Below are 26,393 nucleotides of genomic sequence, written 5' to 3' on the forward strand. Positions count from 1 at the left end.
CTACAGCAGTTTTATTAGTTTGTTTTATTAGCCCATAGTTTTTGACTATTGGTATTGGAATGGTTAGTTTTTTTTTTCTTGTAAACTGACAGTCCAACCATAGGCCGTTTTGTCAGCTAGATAGCGCCTACCATACAATACCGTGCGTGCTTTCAAATGCATCGCATAAGCACTGTCACGGGGACCTTGCTTTAATGACCAGTTTATAGAATCTTTTTATGCGAACACAAGAATGGGAGAGAGCTGCACCCCCTGGGAGAGACAAATGACATCTCCCTCCATCGAGTCTGGTACAAGTGAATTCAGTAAACAATCCCTTCGGAACATTGCCATATTCTTAAAGGCGACGGTCACACACTGAATGCCAAAGGGCCTAACATAACCCTGCCCTTGTACTGGCCACACGCATGAAAAATGGCACACAAGCCTGACCGGCGTTTGCGGGCTTTCCCATATGGTCTAGCGGTCAGGATTCCTGGTGTTCACCCAGGCGGCCCGGGTTCGACTCCCGGTATGGGAAGTTTGGCTTGTCTTTGCTCCCCTTATCGAACAGCCAGAGCTTCTGTCTATTACTGAATCGCTTTTAGCCAGCAGTGGAGCTGCAGAAACCTGATAGGTTGAGGTTCTTCTCTTTACCTGCATACCTTCGATAGCTCAGCTGGTAGAGCGGAGGACTGTAGGTGGACCGTTGGCAATCCTTAGGTCGCTGGTTCGACTCCGGCTCGAAGGAGGTCACTTTTCACACTCAAACATTTTCTTGGCCGCGCTGGAGGGCAAAAGGAACTTTCCCTGACCGGGAATCGAACCCGGGCCGCGGCGGTGAGAGCGCCGAATCCTAACCACTAGACCACCAGGGAAGGGCTGTTCAGCCTGTCTCCTCAAGCCTGCCTGTGGGCCTCTACCAGATTTTGCTGCAATTTCTCAAGCAAAACCGCTAAGGCTAGCCTTTTCCTCTTGGAGAGGAGAGAGTCTCTGACCCTGGATCACAGTTCTTCCACTGAGAAACTGTCACATGCTCCGTGAGAACATCCTAACAACACCGCAACTTGCAATTCAATCAAAGCAGCTTGCAAAAGACAACAAGGAGAGCCCAGCCGTGCTCTCAGTGCCAAGAGGTGCCTGACTCACTCCGCTTTTTGTTTTCAGCCCTTCTTCTGCAGAGCATCTGGCGAAGGAGCTCGAGGTTGACAGAGCGCATAGCACAGAGTGTCGTCGTCTCTGAGGTATGCCTGGTTTTTTGAGCGGCCAGCCTTGCACTGTTTTAAAGTAATTTGCTACCCAGCTACGTTAGCCACGCCAGGAAGACAGAGATCCCTAACATGTGACGCCTCCGTCTTCAAGCTTTTCATAGCAGACCCCTCATCGGAGCGCTTCCTTACGTTGGCTCCAGGCCTGTTAATGGCATGAGAAAAAGTTGATGTTGCGACAGGTCCCGCTCCAGGCGAACACCACCAAGATGCGTGTAAACACCAGGCCGCCTGACCGGTGGGCCAGTGGCGCAATGGATAACGCGTCTGACTACGGATCAGAAGATTCTAGGTTCGACTCCTGGCTGGCTCGATCTGCCTCTTTTGCTTCGCTATCAGCCTACAGCAGTTTTATTAGTTTGTTTTATTAGCCCATAGTTTTTGACTATTGGTATTGGAATGGTTAGTTTTTTTTTTCTTGTAAACTGACAGTCCAACCATAGGCTGTTTTGTCAGCTAGATAGCACCTACCATACAATACCGTGCGTGCTTTCAAATGCATCGCATAAGCACTGTCACGGGGACCTTGCTTTAATGACCAGTTTATAGTATCTTTTTATGCGAACACAAGAATGGGAGAGAGCTGCACCCCCTGGGAGAGACAAATGACATCTCCCTCCATCGAGTCTGGTACAAGTGAATTCAGTAAACAATCCCTTCGGAACATTGCCATATTCTTAAAGGCGACGGTCACACACTGAATGCCAAAGGGCCTAACATAACCCTGCCCTTGTACTGGCCACACGCATGAAAAATGGCACACAAGCCTGACCGGCGTTTGCGGGCTTTCCCATATGGTCTAGCGGTCAGGATTCCTGGTTTTCACCCAGGCGGCCCGGGTTCGACTCCCGGTATGGGAAGTTTGGCTTGTCTTTGCTCCCCTTATCGAACAGCCAGAGCTTCTGTCAATTACTGAATCGCTTTTAGCCAGCAGTGGAGCTGCAGCAACCTGATAGGTTGAGGTTCTTCTCTTTCCCTGCATACCTTCGATAGCTCAGCTGGTAGAGCGGAGGACTGTAGGTGGACCGTTCGACTCCGGCTCGAAGGAGGTCACTTTTCACACTCAAACATTTTCTTGGCCGCGCTGGAGGGCAAAAGGAACTTTCCCTGACCGGGAATCGAACCCAGGCCGCGGCGGTGAGAGCGCCGAATCCTAACCACTAGACCACCAGGGACGGGCTGTTCAGCCTGTCTCCTCAAGCCTGCCTGTGGGCCTCTACCAGATTTTGCTGCAATTTCTCAAGCAAAACCGCTAAGGCTAGCCTTTTCCTCTTGGAGAGGAGAGAGTCTCTGACCCTGGATCACAGTTCTTCCACTGAGAAACTGTCACATGCTCCGTGAGAACATCCTAACAACACCGCAACTTGCAATTCAATCAAAGCAGCTTGCAAAAGACAACAAGGAGAGCCCAGCCGTGCTCTCAGTGCCAAGAGGTGCCTGACTCACTCCGCTTTTTGTTTTCAGCCCTTCTTCTGCAGAGCATCTGGCGAAGGAGCTCGAGGTTGACAGAGCGCATAGCACAGAGTGTCGTCGTCTCTGAGGTATGCCTGGTTTTTTGAGCGGCCAGCCTTGCACTGTTTTAAAGTAATTTGCTACCCAGCTACGTTAGCCACGCCAGGAAGACAGAGATCCCTAACATGTGACGCCTCCGTCTTCAAGCTTTTCATAGCAGACCCCTCATCGGAGCGCTTCCTTACGTTGGCTCCAGGCCTGTTAATGGCATGAGAAAAAGTTGATGTTGCGACAGGCCCCGCTCCAGGCGAACACCACCAAGATGCGTGTAAACACCAGGGCGCCTGACCGGTGGGCCAGTGGCGCAATGGATAACGCGTCTGACTACGGATCAGAAGATTCTAGGTTCGACTACTGGCTGGCTCGATCAGCCTCTTTTGCTTCGCTATCAGCCTACAGCAGTTTTATTAGTTTGTTTTATTAGCCCATAGTTTTTGACTATTGGTATTGGAATGGTTAGTTTTTTTTTTCTTGTAAACTGACAGTCCAACCATAGGCCGTTTTGTCAGCTAGATAGCACCTACCATACAATACCGTGCGTGCTTTCAAATGCATCGCATAAGCACTGTCACGGGGACCTTGCTTTAATGACCAGTTTATAGAATCTTTTTATGCGAACACAAGAATGGGAGAGAGCTGCACCCCCTGGGAGAGACAAATGACATCTCCCTCCATCGAGTCTGGTACAAGTGAATTCAGTAAACAATCCCTTCGGAACATTGCCATATTCTTAAAGGCGACGGTCACACACTGAATGCCAAAGGGCCTAACATAACCCTGCCCTTGTACTGGCCACACGCATGAAAAATGGCACACAAGCCTGACCGGCGTTTGCGGGCTTTCCCATATGGTCTAGCGGTCAGGATTCCTGGTGTTCACCCAGGCGGCCCGGGTTCGACTCCCGGTATGGGAAGTTTGGCTTGTCTTTGCTCCCCTTATCGAACAGCCAGAGCTTCTGTCTATTACTGAATCGCTTTTAGCCAGCAGTGGAGCTGCAGCAACCTGATAGGTTGAGGTTCTTCTCTTTCCCTGTATACCTTCGATAGCTCAGCTGGTAGAGCGGAGGACTGTAGGTGGAACGTTGGCAATCCTTAGGTCGCTGGTTCGACTCCGGCTCGAAGGAGGTCACTTTTCACACTCAAACATTTTCTTGGCCGCGCTGGAGGGCAAAAGGAACGTTCCCTGACCGGGAATCGAACCCGGGCCGCGGCGGTGAGAGCGCCGAATCCTAACCACTAGACCACCAGGGAAGGGCTGTTCAGCCTGTCTCCTCAAGCCTGCCTGTGGGCCTCTACCAGATTTTGCTGCAATTTCTCAAGCAAAACCGCTAAGGCTAGCCTTTTCCTCTTGGAGAGGAGAGAGTCTCTGACCCTGGATCACAGTTCTTCCACTGAGAAACTGTCACATGCTCCGTGAGAACATCCTAACAACACCGCAACTTGCAATTCAATCAAAGCAGCTTGCAAAAGACAACAAGGAGAGCCCAGCCGTGCTCTCAGTGCCAAGAGGTGCCTGACTCACTCCACTTTTTGTTTTCAGCCCTTCTTCTGCAAAGCATCTGGCGAAGGAGCTCGAGGTTGACAGAGCGCATAGCACAGAGTGCCGTCGTCTCTGAGGTATGCCTGGCTTTTTGAGCGGCCAGCCTTGCACTGTTTTAAAGTAATTTGCTACCCAGCTACGTTAGCCACGCCAGGAAGACAGAGATCCCTAACATGTGACGCCTCCATCTTCAAGCTTTTCATAGCAGACCCCTCATCGGAGCGCTTCCTTACGTTGGCTCCAGGCCTGTTAATGGCATGAGAAAAAGTTGGTGTTGCGACAGGCCCCGCTCCAGGCAAACACCACCAAGATGTGTGTAAACACCAGGGTGCCTGACCGGTGGGCCAGTGGCGCAATGGATAACGCGTCTGACTACGGATCAGAAGATTCTAGGTTCGACTCCTGGCTGGCTCGATCTGCCTCTTTTGCTTCGCTATCAGCCTACAGCAGTTTTATTAGCTTGTTTTATTAGCCCATAGTTTTTGACTATTGGTATTGGAATGGTTAGTTTTTTTTTCTTGTAAACTGACAGTCCAACCATAGGCCGTTTTGTCAGCTAGATAGCACCTACCATACAATACCGTGCGTGCTTTCAAATGCATCGCATAAGCACTGTCACGGGGACCTTGCTTTAATGACCAGTTTATAGTATCTTTTTATGCGAACACAAGAATGGGAGAGAGCTGCACCCCCTGGGAGAGACAAATGACATCTCCCTCCATCGAGTCTGGTACAAGTGAATTCAGTAAACAATCCCTTCGAAACATTGTCATATTCTTAAAGGCGACGGTCACACACTGAATGCCAAAGGGCCTAACATAACCCTGCCCTTGTACTGGCCACACGCATGAAAAATGGCACACAAGCCTGACCGGCGTTTGCGGGTTTTCCCATATGGTCTAGCGGTCAGGATTCCTGGTTTTCACCCAGGCGGCCCGGGTTCGACTCCCGGTATGGGAAGTTTGGCTTGTCTTTGCTCCCCTTATCGAACAGCCAGAGCTTCCGTCTATTACTGAATCGCTTTTAGCCAGCAGTGGAGCTGCAGCAACCTGATAGGTTGAGGTTCTTCTCTTTCCCTGCATACCTTCGATAGCTCAGCTGGTAGAGCGGAGGACTGTAGGTGGAACGTTGGCAATCCTTAGGTCGCTGGTTCGACTCCGGCTCGAAGGAGGTCACTTTTCACACTCAAACATTTTCTTGGCCGTGCTGGAGGGCAAAAGGAACGTTCACTGACCGGGAATCGAACCCGGGCCGCGGCGGTGAGAGCGCCGAATCCTAACCACTAGACCACCAGGGAAGGGCTGTTCAGCCTGTCTCCTCAAGCCTGCCTGTGGGCCTCTATCAGATTTTGCTGCAATTTCTCAAGCAAAACCGCTAAGGCTAGCCTTTTCCTCTTGGAGAGGAGAGAGTCTCTGACCCTGGATCACAGTTCTTCCACTGAGAAACTGTCACATGCTCCGTGAGAACATCCTAACAACACCGCAACTTTCAATTCAATCAAAGCAGCTTGCAAAAGACAACAAGGAGAGCCCAGCTGTGCTCTCAGTGCCAAGAGGTGCCTGACTCACTCCGCTTTTTGTTTTCAGCCCTTCTTCTGCAGAGCATCTGGCGAAGGAGCTCCAGGTTGACAGAGCGCATAGCACAGAGTGTCGTCGTCTCTGAGGTATGCCTGGCTTTTTGAGCGGCCAGCCTTGCACTGTTTTAAAGTAATTTGCTACCCAGCTACGTTAGCCACACCAGGAAGACAGAGATCCCTAACATGTGACGCCTCCGTCTTCAAGCTTTTCATAGCAGACCCCTCATCGGAGCGCTTCCTTACGTTGGCTCCAGACCTGTTAATGGCATGAGAAAAAGTTGATGTTGCGACAGGCCCCGCTCCAGGCGAACACCACCAAGATGCGTGTAAACACCAGGGCGCCCGACCGGTGGGCCAGTGGCGCAATGGATAAAGCGTCTGATTACGGATCAGAAGATTCTAGGTTCGACTCCTGGCTGGCTCGATCTGCCTCTTTTGCTTCGCTGTCAGCCTACAGCAGTTTTATTAGCTTGTTTTATTAGCCCATAGTTTTTGACTATTGGTATTGGAATGGTTAGTTTTTTTTCTTGTAAAGTGACAGTCCAACCATAGGCCGTTTTGTCAGCTAGATAGCGCCTACCATACAATACCGTGCGTGTTTTCAAATGCATCGCATAAGCACTGTCACGGGGACCTTGCTTTAATGACCAGTTTATAGTATCTTTTTATGCGAACACAAGAATGGGAGAGAGCTGCACCCCCTGGGAGAGACAAATGACAGCTCCTTCCATCGAGTCTGGTACAAGTGAATTCAGTAAACAATCCCTTCGGAACATTGTCATATTCTTAAAGGCGACGGTCACACACTGAATGCCAAAGGGCCTAACATAACCCTGCCCTTGTACTGGCCACACGCATGAAAAATGGCACACAAGCCTGACCGGCATTTGCGGGCTTTCCCATATGGTCTAGCGGTCAGGACTCCTGGTTTTCACCCAGGCGACCCGGGTTTGACTCCCGGTATGGGAAGTTTGGCTTGTCTTTGCTCCCCTTATCGAACAGCCAGAGCTTCTGTCTATTACTGAATCGCTTTTAGCCAGCAGTGGAGCTGCAGCAACCTGATAGGTTGAGGTTCTTCTCTTTCCCTGCATACCTTTGATAGCTCAGCTGGTAGAGCGGAGGACTGTAGGTGGAACGTTGGCAAACCTTAGGTCGCTGGTTCGACTCCGGCTCGAAGGAGGTCACTTTTCACACTCAAACATTTTCTTGGCAGCGCTGGAGGGCAAAAGGAACGTTCCCTGACCAGGAATCGAACCCGGGCCGCGGCGGTGAGAGCGCCGAATCCTAACCACTAGACCACCAGGGAAGGGCTGTTCAGCCTGTCTCCTCAAGCCTGCCTGTGGGCCTCTACCAGATTTTGCTGCAATTTCTCAAGCAAAACCGCTAAGGCTAGCCTTTTCCTCTTGGAGAGGAGAGAGTCTCTGACCCTGGATCACAGTTCTTCCACTGAGAAACTGTCACATGCTCCGTGAGAACATCCTAACAACACCGCAACTTGCAATTCAATCAAAGCAGCTTGCAAAAGACAACAGGCAGAGCCCAGCCGTGCTCTCAGTGCCAAGAGGTGCCTGACTCACTCCGCTTTTTGTTTTCAGCCCTTCTTCTGCAGAGCATCTGGCGAAGGAGCTCGAGGTTAACAGAGCGCATAGCACAGAGTGTCGTCGTCTCTGAGGTATGCCTGGCTTTTTGAGCGGCCAGCCTTGCACTGTTTTAAAGTAATTTGCTACCCAGCTACGTTAGCCACGCCAGGAAGACAGAGATCCCTAACATGTGACGCCTCCGTCTTCAAGCTTTTCATAGCAGACCCCTCATCGGAGCGCTTCCTTACGTTGGCTCCAGGCCTGTTAATGGCATGAGAAAAAGTTGATGTTGCGACAGGCCCCGCTCCAGACGAACACCACCAAGATGCGTGTAAACACCAGGGCGTCTGACCGGTGGGCCAGTGGCGCAATGGATAACGCGTCTGACTACGGATCAGAAGATTCTAGGTTCTACTCCTGGCTGGCTCGATCTGCCTCGTTTGCTTCGCTATCAGCCTACAGCAGTTTTATTAGCCCATAGTTTTTGACTATTGGTATTGGAATGGTTAGTTTTTTTTTTTTCTTGTAAACTGACAGTCCAACCATAGGCCGTTTTGTCAGCTAGATAGCACCTACCATACAATACCGTGCGTGCTTTCAAATGCATCGCATAAGCACTGTCACGGGGACCTTGCTTTAATGACCAGTTTATAGTATCTTTTTATGCGAACACAAGAATGGGAGAGAGCTGCACCCCCTGGGAGAGACAAATGACATCTCCCTCCATCGAGTCTGGTACAAGTGAATTCAGTAAACAATCCCTTCGGAACATTGCCATATTCTTAAAGGCGACGGTCACACACTGAATGCCAAAGGGCCTAACATTACCCTGCCCTTGTACTGGCCACACGCATGAAAAATGGCACACAAGCCTGACCGGCGTTTGCGGGCTTTCCCATATGGTCTAGCGGTCAGGATTCCTGGTTTTCACCCAGGCGGCCCGGGTTCGACTCCCGGTATGGGAAGTTTGGCTTGTCTTTGCTCCCCTTATCGAACAGCCAGAGCTTCTGTCTATTACTGAATCGCATTTAGCCAGCAGTGGAGCTGCAGCAACCTGATAGGTTGAGGTTCTTCTCTTTCCCTGCATACCTTCGATAGCTCAGCTGGTAGAGCGGAGGACTGTAGGTGGAACGTTGGCAATCCTTAGGTCGCTGGTTCGACTCCGGCTCGAAGGAGGTCACTTTTCACACTCAAACATTTTCTTGGCCGCGCTGGAGGGCAAAAGGAACGTTCCCTGACCGGGAATCGAACCCGGGCCGCGGCGGTGAGAGCGCCGAATCCTAACCACTAGACCACCAGGGAAGGGCTGTTCAGCCTGTCTCCTCAAGCCTGCCTGTGGGCCTCTACCAGATTTTGCTGCAATTTCTCAAGCAAAACCGCTAAGGCTAGCCTTTTCCTCTTGGAGAGGAGAGAGTCTCTGACCCTGGATCACAGTTCTTCCACTGAGAAACTGTCACATGCTCTGTGAGAACATCCTAACAACATCGCAACTTGCAATTCAATCAAAGCAGCTTGCAAAAGACAACAAGGAGAGCCCAGCCGTGCTCTCAGTGCCAAGAGGTGCCTGACTCACTCCGCTTTTTGTTTTCAGCCCTTCTTCTGCAGAGCATCTGGCGAAGGAGCTCGAGGTTGACAGAGCGCATAGCACAGAGTGTCGTCGTCTCTGAGGTATGCCTGGCTTTTTGAGCGGCCAGCCTTGCACTGTTTTAAAGTAATTTGCTACCCAGCTACGTTAGCCACGCCAGGAAGACAGAGATCCCTAACATGTGACGCCTCCGTCTTCAAGCTTTTCATAGCAGACCCCTCTTTGGAGCGCTTCCTTACGTTGGCTCCAGGCCTGTTAATGGCATGAGAAAAAGTTGATGTTGCGACAGGCCCCGCTCCAGGCAAACACCACCAAGATGCGTGTAAACACCAGGGCGCCTCATCGGTGGGCCAGTGGCGCAATGGATAACGCGTCTGACTACGGATCAGAAGATTCTAGGTTCGACTCCTGGCTGGCTCGATCTGCCTCTTTTGCTTCGCTATCAGCCTACAGCAGTTTTATTAGCTTGTTTTATTAGCCCATAGTTTTTGACTATTGGTATTGGAATGGTTAGTTTTTTTTTTCTTGTAAACTGACAGTCCAACCATAGGCCGTTTTGTCAGCTAGATAGCGCCTACCATACAATACCGTGCGTGCTTTCAAATGCATCGCATAAGCACTGTCACGGGGACCTTGCTTTAATGACCAGATTATAATATCTTTTTATGCGAACACAAGAATGGGAGAGAGCTGCACCCCCTGGGAGAGACAAATGACATCTCCCTCCATCAAGTCTGGTACAAGTGAATTCAGTAAACAATCCCTTCGGAACATTGCCATATTCTTAAAGGCGACGGTCACACACTGAATGCCAAAGGGCCTAACATAACCCTGCCCTTGTACTGGCCACACGCATGAAAAATGGCACACAAGCCTGACCGGCGCTTGCAGGCTTTCCCATATGGTCTAGCGGTCAGGATTCCTGGTTTTCACCCAGGCGGCCCGGGTTCGACTCCCGGTATGGGAAGTTTGGCTTGTCTTTGCTCCCCTTATCGAACAGCCAGCGCTTCTGTCTATTCCTGAATCGCTTTTAGCCAGCAGTGGAGCTGCAGCAACCTGATAGGATAAGGTTCTTCTCTTTCCCTGCATACCTTCGATAGCTCAGCTGGTAGAGCGGAGGACTGTAGGTGGAACGTTGGCAATCCTTAGGTCGCTGGTTCGACTCCGGCTCGAAGGAGGTCACTTTTCACACTCAAACATTTTCTTGGCCGCGCTGGAGGGCAAAAGGAACTTTCCCTGATCGGAAATCGAACCCAGGCCGCGGCGGTGAGAGCGCCGAATCCTAACCACTAGACCACCAGGGAAGGGCTGTTCAGCCTGTCTCCTCAAGCCTGCCTGTGGGCCTCTACCAGATTTTGCTGCAATTTCTCAAGCAAAACCGCTAAGGCTAGCCTTTTCCTCTTGGAGAGGAGAGAGTCTCTGACCCTGGATCACAGTTCTTCCACTGAGAAACTGTCACATGCTCCGTGAGAACATCCTAACAACACCGCAACTTGCAATTCAATCAAAGCAGCTTGCAAAAGACAACAAGGAGAGCCCAGCCGTGCTCTCAGTGCCAAGAGGTGCCTGACTCACTCCACTTTTTGTTTTCAGCCCTTCTTCTGCAAAGCATCTGGCGAAGGAGCTCGAGGTTGACAGAGCGCATAGCACAGAGTGCCGTCGTCTCTGAGGTATGCCTGGCTTTTTGAGCGGCCAGCCTTGCACTGTTTTAAAGTAATTTGCTACCCAGCTACGTTAGCCACGCCAGGAAGACAGAGATCCCTAACATGTGACGCCTCCATCTTCAAGCTTTTCATAGCAGACCCCTCATCGGAGCGCTTCCTTACGTTGGCTCCAGGCCTGTTAATGGCATGAGAAAAAGTTGGTGTTGCGACAGGCCCCGCTCCAGGCAAACACCACCAAGATGCGTGTAAACACCAGGGTGCCTGACCGGTGGGCCAGTGGCGCAATGGATAACGCGTCTGACTACGGATCAGAAGATTCTAGGTTCGACTCCTGGCTGGCTCGATCTGCCTCTTTTGCTTCGCTATCAGCCTACAGCAGTTTTATTAGCTTGTTTTATTAGCCCATAGTTTTTGACTATTGGTATTGGAATGGTTAGTTTTTTTTTCTTGTAAACTGACAGTCCAACCATAGGCCATTTTGTCAGCTAGATAGCGCCTACCATACAATACCGTGCGTGCTTTCAAATGCATCGCATAAGCACTGTCACGGGGACCTTGCTTTAATGACCAGTTTATAGTATCTTTTTATGCGAACACAAGAATGGGAGAGAGCTGCACTCCCTGGGAGAGACAAATGACATCTCTCTCCATCGAGTCTGGTACAAGTGAATTCAGTAAACAATCCCTTCGGAACATTGCCATATTCTTAAAGGCGACGGTCACACACTGAATGCCAAAGGGCCTAACATAACCCTGCCCTTGTACTGGCCACACGCATGAAAAATGGCACACAAGCCTGACCGGTGCTTGCGGGCTTTCCCATATGGTCTAGCGGTCAGGATTCCTGGTTTTCACCCAGGCGGCCCGGGTTCGACTCCCGGTATGGGAAGTTTGGTTTGTCTTTGCTCCCCTTATCGAACAGCCAGAGCTTCTGTCTATTACTGAATTGCTTTTAGCCAGCAGTGGAGCTGCAGAAACCTGATAGGTTGAGGTTCTTCTCTTTCCCTGCATACCTTCGATAGCTCAGCTGGTAGAGCGGAGGACTGTAGGTGGACCGTTGGCAATCCTTAGGTCGCTGGTTCGACTCCGGCTCGAAGGAGGTCACTTTTCACACTCAAACATTTTCTTGGCCGCGCTGGAGGGCAAAAGGAACTTTCCCTGACCGGGAATCGAACCCAGGCCGCGGCAGTGAGAGCACTGAATCCTAACCACTAGACCACCAGGGAAGGGCTGTTCAGCCTGTCTCCTCAAGCCTGCCTGTGGGCCTCTACCAGATTTTGCTGCAATTTCTCAAGCAAAACCGCTAAGGCTAGCCTTTTCCTCTTGGAGAGGAGAGAGTCTCTGACCCTGGATCACAGTTCTTCCACTGAGAAACTGTCACATGCTCCGTGAGAACATCCTAACAACACCGCAACTTGCAATTCAATCAAAGCAGCTTGCAAAAGACAACAAGGAGAGCCCAGCCGTGCTCTCAGTGCCAAGAGGTGCCTGACTCACTCCGCTTTTTGTTTTCAGCCCTTCTTCTGCAGAGCATCTGGCGAAGGAGCTCGAGGTTGACAGAGCGCATAGCACAGAGTGTCGTCGTCTCTGAGGTATGCCTGGTTTTTTGAGCGGCCAGCCTTGCACTGTTTTAAAGTAATTTGCTACCCAGCTACGTTAGCCACGCCAGGAAGACAGAGATCCCTAACATGTGACGCCTCCGTCTTCAAGCTTTTCATAGCAGACCCCTCATCGGAGCGCTTCGTTACGTTGGCTCCAGGCCTGTTAATGGCATGAGAAAAAGTTGATGTTGCGACAGGCCCCGCTCCAGGCGAACACCACCAAGATGCGTGTAAACACCAGGGCGCCTGACCGGTGGGCCAGTGGCGCAATGGATAACGCGTCTGACTACGGATCAGAAGATTCTAGGTTCGACTCCTGGCTGGCTCGATCTGCCTCTTTTGCTTCGCTATCAGCCTACAGCAGTTTTATTAGCTTGTTTTATTAGCCCATAGTTTTTGACTATTGGTATTGGAATGGTTAGTTTTTTTTTCTTGTAAACTGACAGTCCAACCATAGGCCGTTTTGTCAGCTAGATAGCGCCTACCATACAATACCGTGCGTGCTTTCAAATGCATCGCATAAGCACTGTCACGGGGACCTTGCTTTAATGACCAGTTTATAGTATCTTTTTATGCGAACACAAGAATGGGAGAGAGCTGCACTCCCTGGGAGAGACAAATTACATCTCTCTCCATCGAGTCTGGTACAAGTGAATTCAGTAAACAATCCCTTCGGAACATTGCCATATTCTTAAAGGCGACGGTCACACACTGAATGCCAAAGGGCCTAACATAACCCTGCCCTTGTACTGGCCACACGCATGAAAAATGGCACACAAGCCTGACCGGTGCTTGCGGGCTTTCCCATATGGTCTAGCGGTCAGGATTCCTGGTTTTCACCCAGGCGGCCCGGGTTCGACTCCCGGTATGGGAAGTTTGGTTTGTCTTTGCTCCCCTTATCGAACAGCCAGAGCTTCTGTCTATTACTGAATCGCTTTTAGCCAGCAGTGGAGCTGCAGAAACCTGATAGGTTGAGGTTCTTCTCTTTCCCTGCATACCTTCGATAGCTCAGCTGGTAGAGCGGAGGACTGTAGGTGGACCGTTGGCAATCCTTAGGTCGCTGGTTCGACTCCGGCTCGAAGGAGGTCACTTTTCACACTCAAACATTTTCTTGGCCGCGCTGGAGGGCAAAAGGAACTTTCCCTGACCGGGAATCGAACCCAGGCCGCGGCAGTGAGAGCACTGAATCCTAACCACTAGACCACCAGGGAAGGGCTGTTCAGCCTGTCTCCTCAAGCCTGCCTGTGGGCCTCTACCAGATTTTGCTGCAATTTCTCAAGCAAAACCGCTAAGGCTAGCCTTTTCCTCTTGGAGAGGAGAGAGTCTCTGACCCTGGATCACAGTTCTTCCACTGAGAAACTGTCACATGCTCCGTGAGAACATCCTAACAACACCGCAACTTGCAATTCAATCAAAGCAGCTTGCAAAAGACAACAAGGAGAGCCCAGCCGTGCTCTCAGTGCCAAGAGGTGCCTGACTCACTCCGCTTTTTGTTTTCAGCCCTTCTTCTGCAGAGCATCTGGCGAAGGAGCTCGAGGTTGACAGAGCGCATAGCACAGAGTGTCGTCGTCTCTGAGGTATGCCTGGTTTTTTGAGCGGCCAGCCTTGCACTGTTTTAAAGTAATTTGCTACCCAGCTACGTTAGCCACGCCAGGAAGACAGAGATCCCTAACATGTGACGCCTCCGTCTTCAAGCTTTTCATAGCAGACCCCTCATCGGAGCGCTTCGTTACGTTGGCTCCAGGCCTGTTAATGGCATGAGAAAAAGTTGATGTTGCGACAGGCCCCGCTCCAGGCGAACACCACCAAGATGCGTGTAAACACCAGGGCGCCTGACCGGTGGGCCAGTGGCGCAATGGATAACGCGTCTGACTACGGATCAGAAGATTCTAGGTTCGACTCCTGGCTGGCTCGATCTGCCTCTTTTGCTTCGCTATCAGCCTACAGCAGTTTTATTAGTTTGTTTTATTAGCCCATAGTTTTTGACTATTGGTATTGGAATGGTTAGTTTTTTTTTTCTTGTAAACTGACAGTCCAACCATAGGCCGTTTTGTCAGCTAGATAGCACCTACCATACAATACCGTGCGTGCTTTCAAATGCATCGCATAAGCACTGTCACGGGGACCCTGCTTTAATGACCAGTTTATAGTATCTTTTTATGCGAACACAAGAATGGGAGAGAGCTGCACCCCCTGGGAGAGACAAATGACATCTCCCTCCATCGAGTCTGGTACAAGTGAATTCAGTAAACAATCCCTTCGGAACATTGCCATATTCTTAAAGGCGACGGTCACACACTGAATGCCAAAGGGCCTAACATAACCCTGCCCTTGTACTGGCCACACGCATGAAAAATGGCACACAAGCCTGACCGGCGTTTGCGGGCTTTCCCATATGGTCTAGCGGTCAGGATTCCTGGTTTTCACACAGGCGGCCCGGGTTCGACTCCCGGTATGGGACGTTTGGCTTGTCTTTGCTCCCCTTATCGAACAGCCAGAGCTTCTGTCTATTACTGAATTGCTTTTAGCCAGCAGTGGAGCTGCAGCAACCTGATAGGTTGAGGTTCTTCTCTTTCCCTGCATACCTTCGATAGCTCAGCTGGTAGAGCGGAGGACTGTAGGTGGAACGTTGGCAATCCTTAGGTCGCTGGTTCGACTCCGGCTCAAAGGAGGTCACTTTTCACACTCAAACATCTTCTTGGCCGCGCTGGAGGGCAAAATGAACGTTCCCTGACCGGGAATCGAACCCGGGCCGCGGCGGTGAGAGCGCCGAATCCTAACCACTAGACCACCAGGGAAGGGCTGTTCAGCCTGTCTCCTCAAGCCTGCCTGTGGGCCTCTACCAGATTTTGCTGCAATTTCTCAAGCAAAACCGCTAAGGCTAGCCTTTTCCTCTTGGAGAGGAGAGAGTCTCTGACCCTGGATCACAGTTCTTCCACTGAGAAACTGTCACATGCTCTGTGAGAACATCCTAACAACATCGCAACTTGCAATTCAATCAAAGCAGCTTGCAAAAGACAACAAGGAGAGCCCAGCCGTGCTCTCAGTGCCAAGAGGTGCCTGACTCACTCCGCTTTTTGTTTTCAGCCCTTCTTCTGCAGAGCATCTGGCGAAGGAGCTCGAGGTTGACAGAGCGCAGAGCACAGAGTGTCGTCGTCTCTGAGGTATGCCTGGCTTTTTGAGCGGCCAGCCTTGCACTGTTTTAAAGTAATTTGCTACCCAGCTACGTTAGCCACGCCAGGAAGACAGAGATCCCTAACATGTGACGCCTCCGTCTTCAAGCTTTTCATAGCAGACCCCTCATCGGAGCGCTTCCTTACGTTGGCTCCAGGCCTGTTAATGGCATGAGAAAAAGTTGATGTTGCGACAGGCCCCGCTCCAGACGAACACCACCAAGATGCGTGTAAACACCAGGGCGCCTGACCGGTGGGCCAGTGGCGCAATGGATAACGCGTCTGACTACGGATCAGAAGATTCTAGGTTCTACTCCTGGCTGGCTCGATCTGCCTCGTTTGCTTCGCTATCAGCCTACAGCAGTTTTATTAGTTTGTTTTATTAGCCCATAGTTTTTGACTATTGGTATTGGAATGGTTAGTTTTTTTTTTTTCTTGTAAACTGACAGTCCAACCATAGGCCGTTTTGTCAGCTAGATAGCACCTACCATACAATACCGTGCGTGCTTTCAAATGCATCGCATAAGCACTGTCACGGGGACCTTGCTTTAATGACCAGTTTATAGTATCTTTTTATGCGAACACAAGAATGGCAGAGAGCTGCACCCCCTGGGAGAGACAAATGACATCTCCCTCCATCGAGTCTGGTACAAGTGAATTCAGTAAACAATCCCTTCGGAACATTGCCATATTCTTAAAGGCGACGGTCACACACTGAATGCCAAAGGGCCTAACATAACCCTGCCCTTGTACTGGCCACACGCATGAAAAATGGCACACAAGCCTGACCGGCGTTTGCGGGCTTTCCCATATGGTCTAGCGGTCAGGATTCCTGGTTTTCACCCAGGCGGCCCGGGTTCGACTCCCGGTATGGGAAGTTTGGCTTGTCTTTGCTCCCCTTATCGAACAGCCAGAGCTTCTGTCTATTACTGAATCGCATTTAGCCAGCAGTGGAGCTGCAGCAACCTGATAGGTTGAGGTTCTTCTCTTTCCCTGCATACCTTCGATAGCTCAGCTGGTAGAGCGGAGGACTGTAGGTGGAACGTTGGCAATCCTTAGGTCGCTGGTTCGACTCCGGCTCGAAGGAGGTCACTTTTCACACTCAAACATTTTCTTGGCCGCGCTGGAGGGCAAAAGGAACGTTCCCTGACCGGGAATCGAACCCGGGCCGCGGCGGTGAGAGCGCCGAATCCTAACCACTAGACCACCAGGGAAGGGCTGTTCACCCTGTCTCCTCAAGCCTGCCTGTGGGCCTCTACCAGATTTTGCTGCAATTTCTCAAGCAAAACCGCTAAGGCTAGCCTTTTCCTCTTGGAGAGGAGAGAGTCTCTGACCCTGGATCACAGTTCTTCCACTGAGAAACTGTCACATGCTCTGTGAGAACATCCTAACAACATCGCAACTTGCAATTCAATCAAAGCAGCTTGCAAAAGACAACAAGGAGAGCCCAGCCGTGCTCTCAGTGCCAAGAGGTGCCTGACTCACTCCGCTTTTTGTTTTCAGCCCTTCTTCTGCAGAGCATCTGGCGAAGGAGCTCGAAGTTGACAGAGCGCAGAGCACAGAGTGTCGTCGTCTCTGAGGTATGCCTGGCTTTTTGAGCGGCCAGCCTTGCACTGTTTTAAAGTAATTTGCTACCCAGCTACGTAAGCCACGCCAGGAAGACAGAGATCCCTAACATGTGACGCCTCCGTCTTCAAGCTTTTCATAGCAGACCCCTCATCGGAGCGCTTCCTTACGTTGGCTCCAGGCCTGTTAATGGCATGAGAAAAAGTTGATGTTGCGACAGGCCCCGCTCCAGACGAACACCACCAAGATGCGTGTAAACACCAGGGCACCTGACCGGTGGGCCAGTGGCGCAATGGATAACGCGTCTGACTACGGATCAGAAGATTCTAGGTTCTACTCCTGGCTGGCTCGATCTGCCTCGTTTGCTTCGCTATCAGCCTACAGCAGTTTTATTAGTTTGTTTTATTAGCCCATAGTTTTTGACTATTGGTATTGGAATGGTTAGTTTTTTTTTTTTCTTGTAAACTGACAGTCCAACCATAGGCCGTTTTGTCAGCTAGATAGCACCTACCATACAATACCGTGCGTGCTTTCAAATGCATCGCATAAGCACTGTCACGGGGACCTTGCTTTAATGACCAGTTTATAGTATCTTTTTATGCGAACACAAGAATGGGAGAGAGCTGCACCCCCTGGGAGAGACAAATGACATCTCCCTCCATCGAGTCTGGTACAAGTGAATTCAGTAAACAATCCCTTCGGAACATTGCCATATTCTTAAAGGCGACGGTCACACACTGAATGCCAAAGGGCCTAACATAACCCTGCCCTTGTACTGGCCACACGCATGAAAAATGGCACACAAGCCTGACCGGCGTTTGCGGGCTTTCCCATATGGTCTAGCGGTCAGGATTCCTGGTTTTCACCCAGGCGGCCCGGGTTCGACTCCCGGTATGGGAAGTTTGGCTTGTCTTTGCTCCCCTTATCGAACAGCCAGAGCTTCTGTCTATTACTGAATCGCATTTAGCCAGCAGTGGAGCTGCAGCAACCTGATAGGTTGAGGTTCTTCTCTTTCCCTGCATACCTTCGATAGCTCAGCTGGTAGAGCGGAGGACTGTAGGTGGACCGTTGGCAATCCTTAGGTCGCTGGTTCGACTCCGGCTCGAAGGAGGTCACTTTTCACACTCAAACATTTTCTTGGCCGCGCTGGAGGGCAAAAGGAACGTTCCCTGACCGGGAATCGAACCCGGGCCGCGGCGGTGAGAGCGCCGAATCCTAACCACTAGACCACCAGGGAAGGGCTGTTCACCCTGTCTCCTCAAGCCTGCCTGTGGGCATCTACCAGATTTTGCTGCAATTTCTCAAGCAAAACCGCTAAGGCTAGCCTTTTCCTCTTGGAGAGGAGAGAGTCTCTGACCCTGGATCACAGTTCTTCCACTGAGAAACTGTCACATGCTCTGTGAGAACATCCTAACAACATCGCAACTTGCAATTCAATCAAAGCAGCTTGCAAAAGACAACAAGGAGAGCCCAGCCGTGCTCTCAGTGCCAAGAGGTGCCTGACTCACTCCGCTTTTTGTTTTCAGCCCTTCTTCTGCAGAGCATCTGGCGAAGGAGCTCCAGGTTGACAGAGCGCATAGCACAGAGTGTCGTCGTCTCTGAGGTATGCCTGGCTTTTTGAGCGGCCAGCCTTGCACTGTTTTAAAGTAATTTGCTACCCAGCTACGTTAGCCACGCCAGGAAGACAGAGATCCCTAACATGTGACGCCTCCGTCTTCAAGCTTTTCATAGCAGACCCCTCTTTGGAGCGCTTCCTTACGTTGGCTCCAGGCCTGTTAATGGCATGAGAAAAAGTTGATGTTGCGACAGGCCCCGCTCCAGGCAAACACCACCAAGATGCGTGTAAACACCAGGGCGCCTCATCGGTGGGCCAGTGGCGCAATGGATAACGCGTCTGACTACGGATCAGAAGATTCTAGGTTCGACTCCTGGCTGGCTCGATCTGCCTCTTTTGCTTCGCTATCAGCCTACAGCAGTTTTATTAGCTTGTTTTATTAGCCCATAGTTTTTGACTATTGGTATTGGAATGGTTAGTTTTTTTTTCTTGTAAACTGACAGTCCAACCATAGGCCGTTTTGTCAGCTAGATAGCGCCTACCATACAATACCGTGCGTGCTTTCAAATGCATCGCATAAGCACTGTCACGGGGACCTTGCTTTAATGACCAGTTTATAGTATCTTTTTATGCGAACACAAGAATGGGAGAGAGCTGCACCCCCTGGGAGAGACAAATGACATCTCCCTCCATCGAGTCTGGTACAAGTGAATTCAGTAAACAATCCCTTCGGAACATTGCCATATTCTTAAAGGCGACGGTCACACACTGAATGCCAAAGGGCCTAACATAACCCTGCCCTTGTACTGGCCACACGCATGAAAAATGGCACACAAGCCTGACCGGCGTTTGCGGGCTTTCCCATATGGTCTAGCGGTCAGGATTCCTGGTTTTCACCCAGGCGGCCCGGGTTCGACTCCCGGTATGGGAAGTTTGGCTTGTCTTTGCTCCCCTTATCGAACAGCCAGAGCTTCTGTCTATTACTGAATCGCTTTTAGCCAGCAGTGGAGCTGCAGCAACCTGATAGGTTGAGGTTCTTCTCTTTCCCTGCATACCTTCGATAGCTCAGCTGGTAGAGCGGAGGACTGTAGGTGGAACTTTGACAATCCTTAGGTCGCTGGTTTGACTCCGGCTCGAAGGAGGTCACTTTTCACACTCAAACATTTTCTTGGCCGCGCTGGAGGGCAAAAGGAACGTTCCCTGACCGGGAATCGAACCCGGGCCGCGGCGGTGAGAGCGCCGAATCCTAACCACTAGACCACCAGGGAAGGGCTGTTCAGCCTGTCTCCTCAAGCCTGCCTGTGGGCCTCTACCAGATTTTGCTGCAATTTCTCAAGCAAAACCGCTAAGGCTAGCCTTTTCCTCTTGGAGAGGAGAGAGTCTCTGACCCTGGATCACAGTTCTTCCACTGAGAACCTGTCACATGCTCTGTGAGAACATCCTAACAACATCGCAACTTGCAATTCAATCAAAGCAGCTTGCAAAAGACAACAAGAAGAGCCCAGCCGTGCTCTCAGTGCCAAGAGGTGCCTGACTCACTCCGCTTTTTGTTTTCAGCCCTTCTTCTGCAGAGCATCTGGCGAAGGAGCTCGAGGTTGACAGAGCGCATAGCACAGAGTGTCGTCGTCTCTGAGGTATGCCTGGCTTTTTGAGCGGCCAGCCTTGCACTGTTTTAAAGTAATTTGCTACCCAGCTACGTTAGCCACGCCAGGAAGACAGAGATCCCTAACATGTGACGCCTCCGTCTTCAAGCTTTTCATAGCAGACCCCTCTTTGGAGCGCTTCCTTACGTTGGCTCCAGGCCTGTTAATGGCATGAGAAAAAGTTGATGTTGCGACAGGCCCCGCTCCAGGCAAACACCACCAAGATGCGTGTAAACACCAGGGCGCCTCACCGGTGGGCCAGTGGCGCAATGGATAACGCGTCTGACTACGGATCAGAAGATTCTAGGTTCGACTCCTGGCTGGCTCGATCTGCCTCTTTTGCTTCGCTATCAGCCTACAGCAGTTTTATTAGCTTGTTTTATTAGCCCATAGTTTTTGACTATTGGTATTGGAATGGTTAGTTTTTTTTTCTTGTAAACTGACAGTCCAACCATAGGCCGTTTTGTCAGCTAGATAGCGCCTACCATACAATACCGTGCGTGCTTTCAAATGCATCGCATAAGCACTGTCACGGGGACCTTGCTTTAATGACCAGTTTATAGTATCTTTTTATGCGAACACAAGAATGGGAGAGAGCTGCACCCCCTGGGAGAGACAAATGACATCTCCCTCCATCGAGTCTGGTACAAGTGAATTCAGTAAACAATCCCTTCGGAACATTGCCATATTCTTAAAGGCGACGGTCACACACTGAATGCCAAAGGGCCTAACATAACCCTGCCCTTGTACTGGCCACACGCATGAAAAATGGCACACAAGCCTGACCGGCGTTTGCGGGCTTTCCCATATGGTCTAGCCGTCAGGATTCCTGGTTTTCACCCAGGCGGCCCGGGTTCGACTCCCGGTATGGGAAGTTTGGCTTGTCTTTGCTCCCCTTATCGAACAGCCAGAGCTTCTGTCTATTACTGAATCGCTTTTAGCCAGCAGTGGAGCTGCAGAAACCTGATAGGTTGAGGTTCTTCTCTTTACCTGCATACCTTCGATAGCTCAGCTGGTAGAGCGGAGGACTGTAGGTGGACCGTTGGCAATCCTTAGGTCGCTGGTTCGACTCCGGCTCGAAGGAGGTCACTTTTCACACTCAAACATTTTCTTGGCCGCGCTGGAGGGCAAAAGGAACGTTCCCTGACAGGGAATCGAACCCGGGCCGCGGCGGTGAGAGCGCCGAATCCTAACCACTAGACCACCAGGGAAGGGCTGTTCAGCCTGTCTCCTCAAGCCTGCCTGTGGGCCTCTACCAGATTTTGCTGCAATTTCTCAAGCAAAACCGCTAAGGCTAGCCTTTTCCTCTTGGAGAGGAGAGAGTCTCTGACCCTGGATCACAGTTCTTCCACTGAGAAACTGTCACATGCTCCGTGAGAACATCCTAACAACACCGCAACTTGCAATTCAATCAAAGCAGCTTGCAAAAGACAACAAGGAGAGCCCAGCCGTGCTCTCAGTGCCAAGAGGTGCCTGACTCACTCCGCTTTTTGTTTTCAGCCCTTCTTCTGCAGAGCATCTGGCGAAGGAGCTCGAGGTTGACAGAGCGCATAGCACAGAGTGTCGTCGTCTCTGAGGTATGCCTGGCTTTTTGAGCGGCCAGCCTTGCACTGTTTTAAAGTAATTTGCTACTCAGCTACGTTAGCCACGCCAGGAAGACAGAGATCCCTAACATGTGACGCCTCCGTCTTCAAGCTTTTCATAGCAGACCCCTCATCGGAGCGCTTCCTTACGTTGGCTCCAGGCCTGTTAATGGCATGAGAAAAAGTTGATGTTGCGACAGGCCCCGCTCCAGGCGAACACCACCAAGATGCGTGTAAACACCAGGGCGCCTGACCGGTGGGCCAGTGGCACAATGGATAACGCGTCTGACTACGGATGAGAAGATTCTAGGTTCGACTCCTGGCTCGCTCGATCTGCCTCTTTTGCTTCGCTATCAGCCTACAGCAGTTTTATTAGCTTGTTTTATTAGCCCATAGTTTTTGACTATTGGTATTGGAATGGTTAGTTTTTTTTTCTTGTAAACTGACAGTCCAACCATAGGCCGTTTTGTCAGCTAGATAGCGCCTACCATACAATACCGTGCGTGCTTTCAAATGCATCGCATAAGCACTGTCACGGGGACCTTGCTTTAATGACCAGTTTATAGTATCTTTTTATGCGAACACAAGAATGGGAGAGAGCTGCACTCCCTGGGAGAGACAAATGACATCTCCCTCCATCGAGTCTGGTACAAGTGAATTCAGTAAACAATCCCTTCGGAACATTGCCATATTCTTAAAGGCGACGGTCACACACTGAATGCCAAAGGGCCTAACATAACCCTGCCCTTGTACTGGCCACACGCATGAAAAATGGCACACAAGCCTGACCGGCGCTTGCGGGCTTTCCCATATGGTCTAGCGGTCAGGATTCCTGGTTTTCACCCAGGCGGCCCGGGTTCGACTCCCGGTATGGGAAGTTTGGCTTGTCTTTGCTCCCCTTATCGAACAGCCAGAGCTTCTGTCTATTACTGAATCGCTTTTAGCCAGCAGTGGAGCTGCAGAAACCTGATAGGTTGAGGTTCTTCTCTTTACCTGCATACCTTCGATAGCTCAGCTGGTAGAGCGGAGGACTGTAGGTGGACCGTTGGCAATCCTTAGGTCGCTGGTTCGACTCCGGCTCGAAGGAGGTCACTTTTCACACTCAAACATTTTCTTGGCCGCGCTGGAGGGCAAAAGGAACTTTCCCTGACCGGGAATCGAACCCGGGCCGCGGCGGTGAGAGCGCCGAATCCTAACCACTAGACCACCAGGGAAGGGCTGTTCAGCCTGTCTCCTCAAGCCTGCCTGTGGGCCTCTACCAGATTTTGCTGCAATTTCTCAAGCAAAACCGCTAAGGCTAGCCTTTTCCTCTTGGAGAGGAGAGAGTCTCTGACCCTGGATCACAGTTCTTCCACTGAGAAACTGTCACATGCTCCGTGAGAACATCCTAACAACACCGCAACTTGCAATTCAATCAAAGCAGCTTGCAAAAGACAACAAGGAGAGCCCAGCCGTGCTCTCAGTGCCAAGAGGTGCCTGACTCACTCCGCTTTTTGTTTTCAGCCCTTCTTCTGCAGAGCATCTGGCGAAGGAGCTCGAGGTTGACAGAGCGCATAGCACAGAGTGTCGTCGTCTCTGAGGTATGCCTGGTTTTTTGAGCGGCCAGCCTTGCACTGTTTTAAAGTAATTTGCTACCCAGCTACGTTAGCCACGCCAGGAAGACAGAGATCCCTAACATGTGACGCCTCCGTCTTCAAGCTTTTCATAGCAGACCCCTCATCGGAGAGCTTCCTTACGTTGGCTCCAGGCCTGTTAATGGCATGAGAAAAAGTTGATGTTGCGACAGGCCCCGCTCCAGGCGAACACCACCAAGATGCGTGTAAACACCAGGCCGCCTGACCGGTGGGCCAGTGGCGCAATGGATAACGCGTCTGACTACGGATCAGAAGATTCTAGGTTCGACTCCTGGCTGGCTCGATCTGCCTCTTTTGCTTCGCTATCAGCCTACAGCAGTTTTATTAGTTTGTTTTATTAGCCCATAGTTTTTGACTATTGGTATTGGAATGGTTAGTTTTTTTTTCTTGTAAACTGACAGTCCAACCATAGGCTGTTTTGTCAGCTAGATAGCACCTACCATACAATACCGTGCGTGCTTTCAAATGCATCGCATAAGCACTGTCACGGGGACCTTGCTTTAATGACCAGTTTATAGTATCTTTTTATGCGAACACAAGAATGGGAGAGAGCTGCACCCCCTGGGAGAGACAAATGACATCTCCCTCCATCGAGTCTGGTACAAGTGAATTCAGTAAACAATCCCTTCGGAACATTGCCATATTCTTAAAGGCGACGGTCACACACTGAATGCCAAAGGGCCTAACATAACCCTGCCCTTGTACTGGCCACACGCATGAAAAATGGCACACAAGCCTGACCGGCGTTTGCAGGCTTTCCCATATGGTCTAGCGGTCAGGATTCCTGGTTTTCACCCAGGCGGCCCGGGTTCGACTCCCGGTATGGGAAGTTTGGCTTGTCTTTGCTCCCCTTATCGAACAGCCAGAGCTTCTGTCTATTACTGAATCGCTTTTAGCCAGCAGTGGAGCTGCAGCAACCTGATAGGTTGAGGTTCTTCTCTTTCCCTGCATACCTTTGATAGCTCAGCTGGTAGAGCGGAGGACTGTAGGTGGACCGTTCGACTCCGGCTCGAAGGAGGTCACTTTTCACACTCAAAAATTTTCTTGGCCGCGCTGGAGGGCAAAAGGAACTTTCCCTGACCGGGAATCGAACCCAGGCCGCGGCGGTGAGAGCGCCGAATCCTAACCACTAGACCACCAGGGACGGGCTGTTCAGCCTGTCTCCTCAAGCCTGCCTGTGGGCCTCTACCAGATTTTGCTGCAATTTCTCAAGCAAAACCGCTAAGGCTAGCCTTTTCCTCTTGGAGAGGAGAGAGTCTCTGACCCTGGATCACAGTTCTTCCACTGAGAAACTGTCACATGCTCCGTGAGAACATCCTAACAACACCGCAACTTGCAATTCAATCAAAGCAGCTTGCAAAAGACAACAAGGAGAGCCCAGCCGTGCTCTCAGTGCCAAGAGGTGCCTGACTCACTCCGCTTTTTGTTTTCAGCCCTTCTTCTGCAGAGCATCTGGCGAAGGAGCTCGAGGTTGACAGAGCGCATAGCACAGAGTGTCGTCGTCTCTGAGGTATGCCTGGTTTTTTGAGCGGCCAGCCTTGCACTGTTTTAAAGTAATTTGCTACCCAGCTACGTTAGCCACGCCAGGAAGACAGAGATCCCTAACATGTGACGCCTCCGTCTTCAAGCTTTTCATAGCAGACCCCTCATCGGAGCGCTTCCTTACGTTGGCTCCAGGCCTGTTAATGGCATGAGAAAAAGTTGATGTTGCGACAGGCCCCGCTCCAGGCGAACACCACCAAGATGCGTGTAAACACCAGGGCGCCTGACCGGTGGGCCAGTGGCGCAATGGATAACGCGTCTGACTACGGATCAGAAGATTCTAGGTTCGACTACTGGCTGGCTCGATCTGCCTCTTTTGCTTCGCTATCAGCCTACAGCAGTTTTATTAGTTTGTTTTATTAGCCCATAGTTTTTGACTATTGGTATTGGAATGGTTAGTTTTTTTTTTCTTGTAAACTGACAGTCCAACCATAGGCCGTTTTGTCAGCTAGATAGCACCTACCATACAATACCGTGCGTGCTTTCAAATGCATCGCATAAGCACTGTCACGGGGACCTTGCTTTAATGACCAGTTTATAGAATCTTTTTATGCGAACACAAGAATGGGAGAGAGCTGCACCCCCTGGGAGAGACAAATGACATCTCCCTCCATCGAGTCTGGTACAAGTGAATTCAGTAAACAATCCCTTCGGAACATTGCCATATTCTTAAAGGCGACGGTCACACACTGAATGCCAAAGGGCCTAACATAACCCTGCCCTTGTACTGGCCACACGCATGAAAAATGGCACACAAGCCTGACCGGCGTTTGCGGGCTTTCCCATATGGTCTAGCGGTCAGGATTCCTGGTGTTCACCCAGGCGGCCCGGGTTCGACTCCCGGTATGGGAAGTTTGGCTTGTCTTTGCTCCCCTTATCGAACAGCCAGAGCTTCTGTCTATTACTGAATCGCTTTTAGCCAGCAGTGGAGCTGCAGAAACCTGATAGGTTGAGGTTCTTCTCTTTACCTGCATACCTTCGATAGCTCAGCTGGTAGAGCGGAGGACTGTAGGTGGACCGTTGGCAATCCTTAGGTCGCTGGTTCGACTCCGGCTCGAAGGAGGTCACTTTTCACACTCAAACATTTTCTTGGCCGCGCTGGAGGGCAAAAGGAACTTTCCCTGACCGGGAATCGAACCCGGGCCGCGGCGGTGAGAGCGCCGAATCCTAACCACTAGACCACCAGGGAAGGGCTGTTCAGCCTGTCTCCTCAAGCCTGCCTGTGGGCCTCTACCAGATTTTGCTGCAATTTCTCAAGCAAAACCGCTAAGGCTAGCCTTTTCCTCTTGGAGAGGAGAGAGTCTCTGACCCTGGATCACAGTTCTTCCACTGAGAAACTGTCACATGCTCCGTGAGAACATCCTAACAACACCGCAACTTGCAATTCAATCAA

At 50.9% G+C, this 26,393-nt stretch overlaps 36 non-coding genes across 36 annotated transcripts; 24 read left to right on the forward strand and 12 right to left on the reverse strand.

Annotated features, from left to right (window-relative positions):
- Positions 1 to 785: 785 nt before the first annotated feature.
- Positions 786 to 857, reverse strand: trnae-cuc (transfer RNA glutamic acid (anticodon CUC)). Its single transcript has one exon. It is a non-coding gene; the product is annotated as a tRNA-Glu (tRNA).
- A 630-nt stretch (positions 858 to 1,487) lies between these two features.
- Positions 1,488 to 1,560, forward strand: trnar-acg (transfer RNA arginine (anticodon ACG)). Its single transcript has one exon. It is a non-coding gene; the product is annotated as a tRNA-Arg (tRNA).
- A 475-nt stretch (positions 1,561 to 2,035) lies between these two features.
- trnae-uuc (transfer RNA glutamic acid (anticodon UUC)) lies at positions 2,036 to 2,107 on the forward strand. Its single transcript has one exon. It is a non-coding gene; the product is annotated as a tRNA-Glu (tRNA).
- A 243-nt stretch (positions 2,108 to 2,350) lies between these two features.
- trnae-cuc (transfer RNA glutamic acid (anticodon CUC)) lies at positions 2,351 to 2,422 on the reverse strand. The gene has a single exon. It is a non-coding gene; the product is annotated as a tRNA-Glu (tRNA).
- A 1,515-nt stretch (positions 2,423 to 3,937) lies between these two features.
- On the reverse strand, positions 3,938 to 4,009 carry trnae-cuc (transfer RNA glutamic acid (anticodon CUC)). The gene has a single exon. It is a non-coding gene; the product is annotated as a tRNA-Glu (tRNA).
- A 630-nt stretch (positions 4,010 to 4,639) lies between these two features.
- trnar-acg (transfer RNA arginine (anticodon ACG)) lies at positions 4,640 to 4,712 on the forward strand. Its single transcript has one exon. It is a non-coding gene; the product is annotated as a tRNA-Arg (tRNA).
- Positions 4,713 to 5,186: 474 nt separating this feature from the next.
- On the forward strand, positions 5,187 to 5,258 carry trnae-uuc (transfer RNA glutamic acid (anticodon UUC)). Its single transcript has one exon. It is a non-coding gene; the product is annotated as a tRNA-Glu (tRNA).
- A 1,513-nt stretch (positions 5,259 to 6,771) lies between these two features.
- trnae-uuc (transfer RNA glutamic acid (anticodon UUC)) lies at positions 6,772 to 6,843 on the forward strand. The gene has a single exon. It is a non-coding gene; the product is annotated as a tRNA-Glu (tRNA).
- A 265-nt stretch (positions 6,844 to 7,108) lies between these two features.
- Positions 7,109 to 7,180, reverse strand: trnae-cuc (transfer RNA glutamic acid (anticodon CUC)). The gene has a single exon. It is a non-coding gene; the product is annotated as a tRNA-Glu (tRNA).
- Positions 7,181 to 7,810: 630 nt separating this feature from the next.
- Positions 7,811 to 7,883, forward strand: trnar-acg (transfer RNA arginine (anticodon ACG)). Its single transcript has one exon. It is a non-coding gene; the product is annotated as a tRNA-Arg (tRNA).
- A 464-nt stretch (positions 7,884 to 8,347) lies between these two features.
- trnae-uuc (transfer RNA glutamic acid (anticodon UUC)) lies at positions 8,348 to 8,419 on the forward strand. The gene has a single exon. It is a non-coding gene; the product is annotated as a tRNA-Glu (tRNA).
- A 265-nt stretch (positions 8,420 to 8,684) lies between these two features.
- trnae-cuc (transfer RNA glutamic acid (anticodon CUC)) lies at positions 8,685 to 8,756 on the reverse strand. The gene has a single exon. It is a non-coding gene; the product is annotated as a tRNA-Glu (tRNA).
- A 630-nt stretch (positions 8,757 to 9,386) lies between these two features.
- On the forward strand, positions 9,387 to 9,459 carry trnar-acg (transfer RNA arginine (anticodon ACG)). Its single transcript has one exon. It is a non-coding gene; the product is annotated as a tRNA-Arg (tRNA).
- Positions 9,460 to 9,934: 475 nt separating this feature from the next.
- On the forward strand, positions 9,935 to 10,006 carry trnae-uuc (transfer RNA glutamic acid (anticodon UUC)). The gene has a single exon. It is a non-coding gene; the product is annotated as a tRNA-Glu (tRNA).
- A 967-nt stretch (positions 10,007 to 10,973) lies between these two features.
- trnar-acg (transfer RNA arginine (anticodon ACG)) lies at positions 10,974 to 11,046 on the forward strand. Its single transcript has one exon. It is a non-coding gene; the product is annotated as a tRNA-Arg (tRNA).
- A 474-nt stretch (positions 11,047 to 11,520) lies between these two features.
- Positions 11,521 to 11,592, forward strand: trnae-uuc (transfer RNA glutamic acid (anticodon UUC)). Its single transcript has one exon. It is a non-coding gene; the product is annotated as a tRNA-Glu (tRNA).
- A 967-nt stretch (positions 11,593 to 12,559) lies between these two features.
- On the forward strand, positions 12,560 to 12,632 carry trnar-acg (transfer RNA arginine (anticodon ACG)). Its single transcript has one exon. It is a non-coding gene; the product is annotated as a tRNA-Arg (tRNA).
- A 474-nt stretch (positions 12,633 to 13,106) lies between these two features.
- On the forward strand, positions 13,107 to 13,178 carry trnae-uuc (transfer RNA glutamic acid (anticodon UUC)). The gene has a single exon. It is a non-coding gene; the product is annotated as a tRNA-Glu (tRNA).
- A 967-nt stretch (positions 13,179 to 14,145) lies between these two features.
- On the forward strand, positions 14,146 to 14,218 carry trnar-acg (transfer RNA arginine (anticodon ACG)). Its single transcript has one exon. It is a non-coding gene; the product is annotated as a tRNA-Arg (tRNA).
- Positions 14,219 to 15,030: 812 nt separating this feature from the next.
- trnae-cuc (transfer RNA glutamic acid (anticodon CUC)) lies at positions 15,031 to 15,102 on the reverse strand. Its single transcript has one exon. It is a non-coding gene; the product is annotated as a tRNA-Glu (tRNA).
- Positions 15,103 to 15,732: 630 nt separating this feature from the next.
- trnar-acg (transfer RNA arginine (anticodon ACG)) lies at positions 15,733 to 15,805 on the forward strand. Its single transcript has one exon. It is a non-coding gene; the product is annotated as a tRNA-Arg (tRNA).
- A 477-nt stretch (positions 15,806 to 16,282) lies between these two features.
- trnae-uuc (transfer RNA glutamic acid (anticodon UUC)) lies at positions 16,283 to 16,354 on the forward strand. The gene has a single exon. It is a non-coding gene; the product is annotated as a tRNA-Glu (tRNA).
- A 265-nt stretch (positions 16,355 to 16,619) lies between these two features.
- Positions 16,620 to 16,691, reverse strand: trnae-cuc (transfer RNA glutamic acid (anticodon CUC)). Its single transcript has one exon. It is a non-coding gene; the product is annotated as a tRNA-Glu (tRNA).
- Positions 16,692 to 17,321: 630 nt separating this feature from the next.
- On the forward strand, positions 17,322 to 17,394 carry trnar-acg (transfer RNA arginine (anticodon ACG)). The gene has a single exon. It is a non-coding gene; the product is annotated as a tRNA-Arg (tRNA).
- A 477-nt stretch (positions 17,395 to 17,871) lies between these two features.
- trnae-uuc (transfer RNA glutamic acid (anticodon UUC)) lies at positions 17,872 to 17,943 on the forward strand. The gene has a single exon. It is a non-coding gene; the product is annotated as a tRNA-Glu (tRNA).
- A 265-nt stretch (positions 17,944 to 18,208) lies between these two features.
- Positions 18,209 to 18,280, reverse strand: trnae-cuc (transfer RNA glutamic acid (anticodon CUC)). The gene has a single exon. It is a non-coding gene; the product is annotated as a tRNA-Glu (tRNA).
- Positions 18,281 to 18,910: 630 nt separating this feature from the next.
- On the forward strand, positions 18,911 to 18,983 carry trnar-acg (transfer RNA arginine (anticodon ACG)). Its single transcript has one exon. It is a non-coding gene; the product is annotated as a tRNA-Arg (tRNA).
- A 474-nt stretch (positions 18,984 to 19,457) lies between these two features.
- Positions 19,458 to 19,529, forward strand: trnae-uuc (transfer RNA glutamic acid (anticodon UUC)). The gene has a single exon. It is a non-coding gene; the product is annotated as a tRNA-Glu (tRNA).
- A 265-nt stretch (positions 19,530 to 19,794) lies between these two features.
- Positions 19,795 to 19,866, reverse strand: trnae-cuc (transfer RNA glutamic acid (anticodon CUC)). The gene has a single exon. It is a non-coding gene; the product is annotated as a tRNA-Glu (tRNA).
- Positions 19,867 to 20,496: 630 nt separating this feature from the next.
- On the forward strand, positions 20,497 to 20,569 carry trnar-acg (transfer RNA arginine (anticodon ACG)). Its single transcript has one exon. It is a non-coding gene; the product is annotated as a tRNA-Arg (tRNA).
- A 2,060-nt stretch (positions 20,570 to 22,629) lies between these two features.
- On the forward strand, positions 22,630 to 22,701 carry trnae-uuc (transfer RNA glutamic acid (anticodon UUC)). Its single transcript has one exon. It is a non-coding gene; the product is annotated as a tRNA-Glu (tRNA).
- A 265-nt stretch (positions 22,702 to 22,966) lies between these two features.
- trnae-cuc (transfer RNA glutamic acid (anticodon CUC)) lies at positions 22,967 to 23,038 on the reverse strand. Its single transcript has one exon. It is a non-coding gene; the product is annotated as a tRNA-Glu (tRNA).
- A 630-nt stretch (positions 23,039 to 23,668) lies between these two features.
- trnar-acg (transfer RNA arginine (anticodon ACG)) lies at positions 23,669 to 23,741 on the forward strand. Its single transcript has one exon. It is a non-coding gene; the product is annotated as a tRNA-Arg (tRNA).
- A 474-nt stretch (positions 23,742 to 24,215) lies between these two features.
- trnae-uuc (transfer RNA glutamic acid (anticodon UUC)) lies at positions 24,216 to 24,287 on the forward strand. The gene has a single exon. It is a non-coding gene; the product is annotated as a tRNA-Glu (tRNA).
- Positions 24,288 to 24,530: 243 nt separating this feature from the next.
- trnae-cuc (transfer RNA glutamic acid (anticodon CUC)) lies at positions 24,531 to 24,602 on the reverse strand. Its single transcript has one exon. It is a non-coding gene; the product is annotated as a tRNA-Glu (tRNA).
- Positions 24,603 to 26,117: 1,515 nt separating this feature from the next.
- Positions 26,118 to 26,189, reverse strand: trnae-cuc (transfer RNA glutamic acid (anticodon CUC)). The gene has a single exon. It is a non-coding gene; the product is annotated as a tRNA-Glu (tRNA).
- Positions 26,190 to 26,393: the final 204 nt, after the last annotated feature.

This window comes from Pseudorasbora parva, chromosome 22 (genome assembly GCF_024679245.1).
Source record: "Pseudorasbora parva isolate DD20220531a chromosome 22, ASM2467924v1, whole genome shotgun sequence".
Taxonomy (NCBI): Eukaryota; Metazoa; Chordata; class Actinopteri; order Cypriniformes; family Gobionidae; genus Pseudorasbora; species Pseudorasbora parva.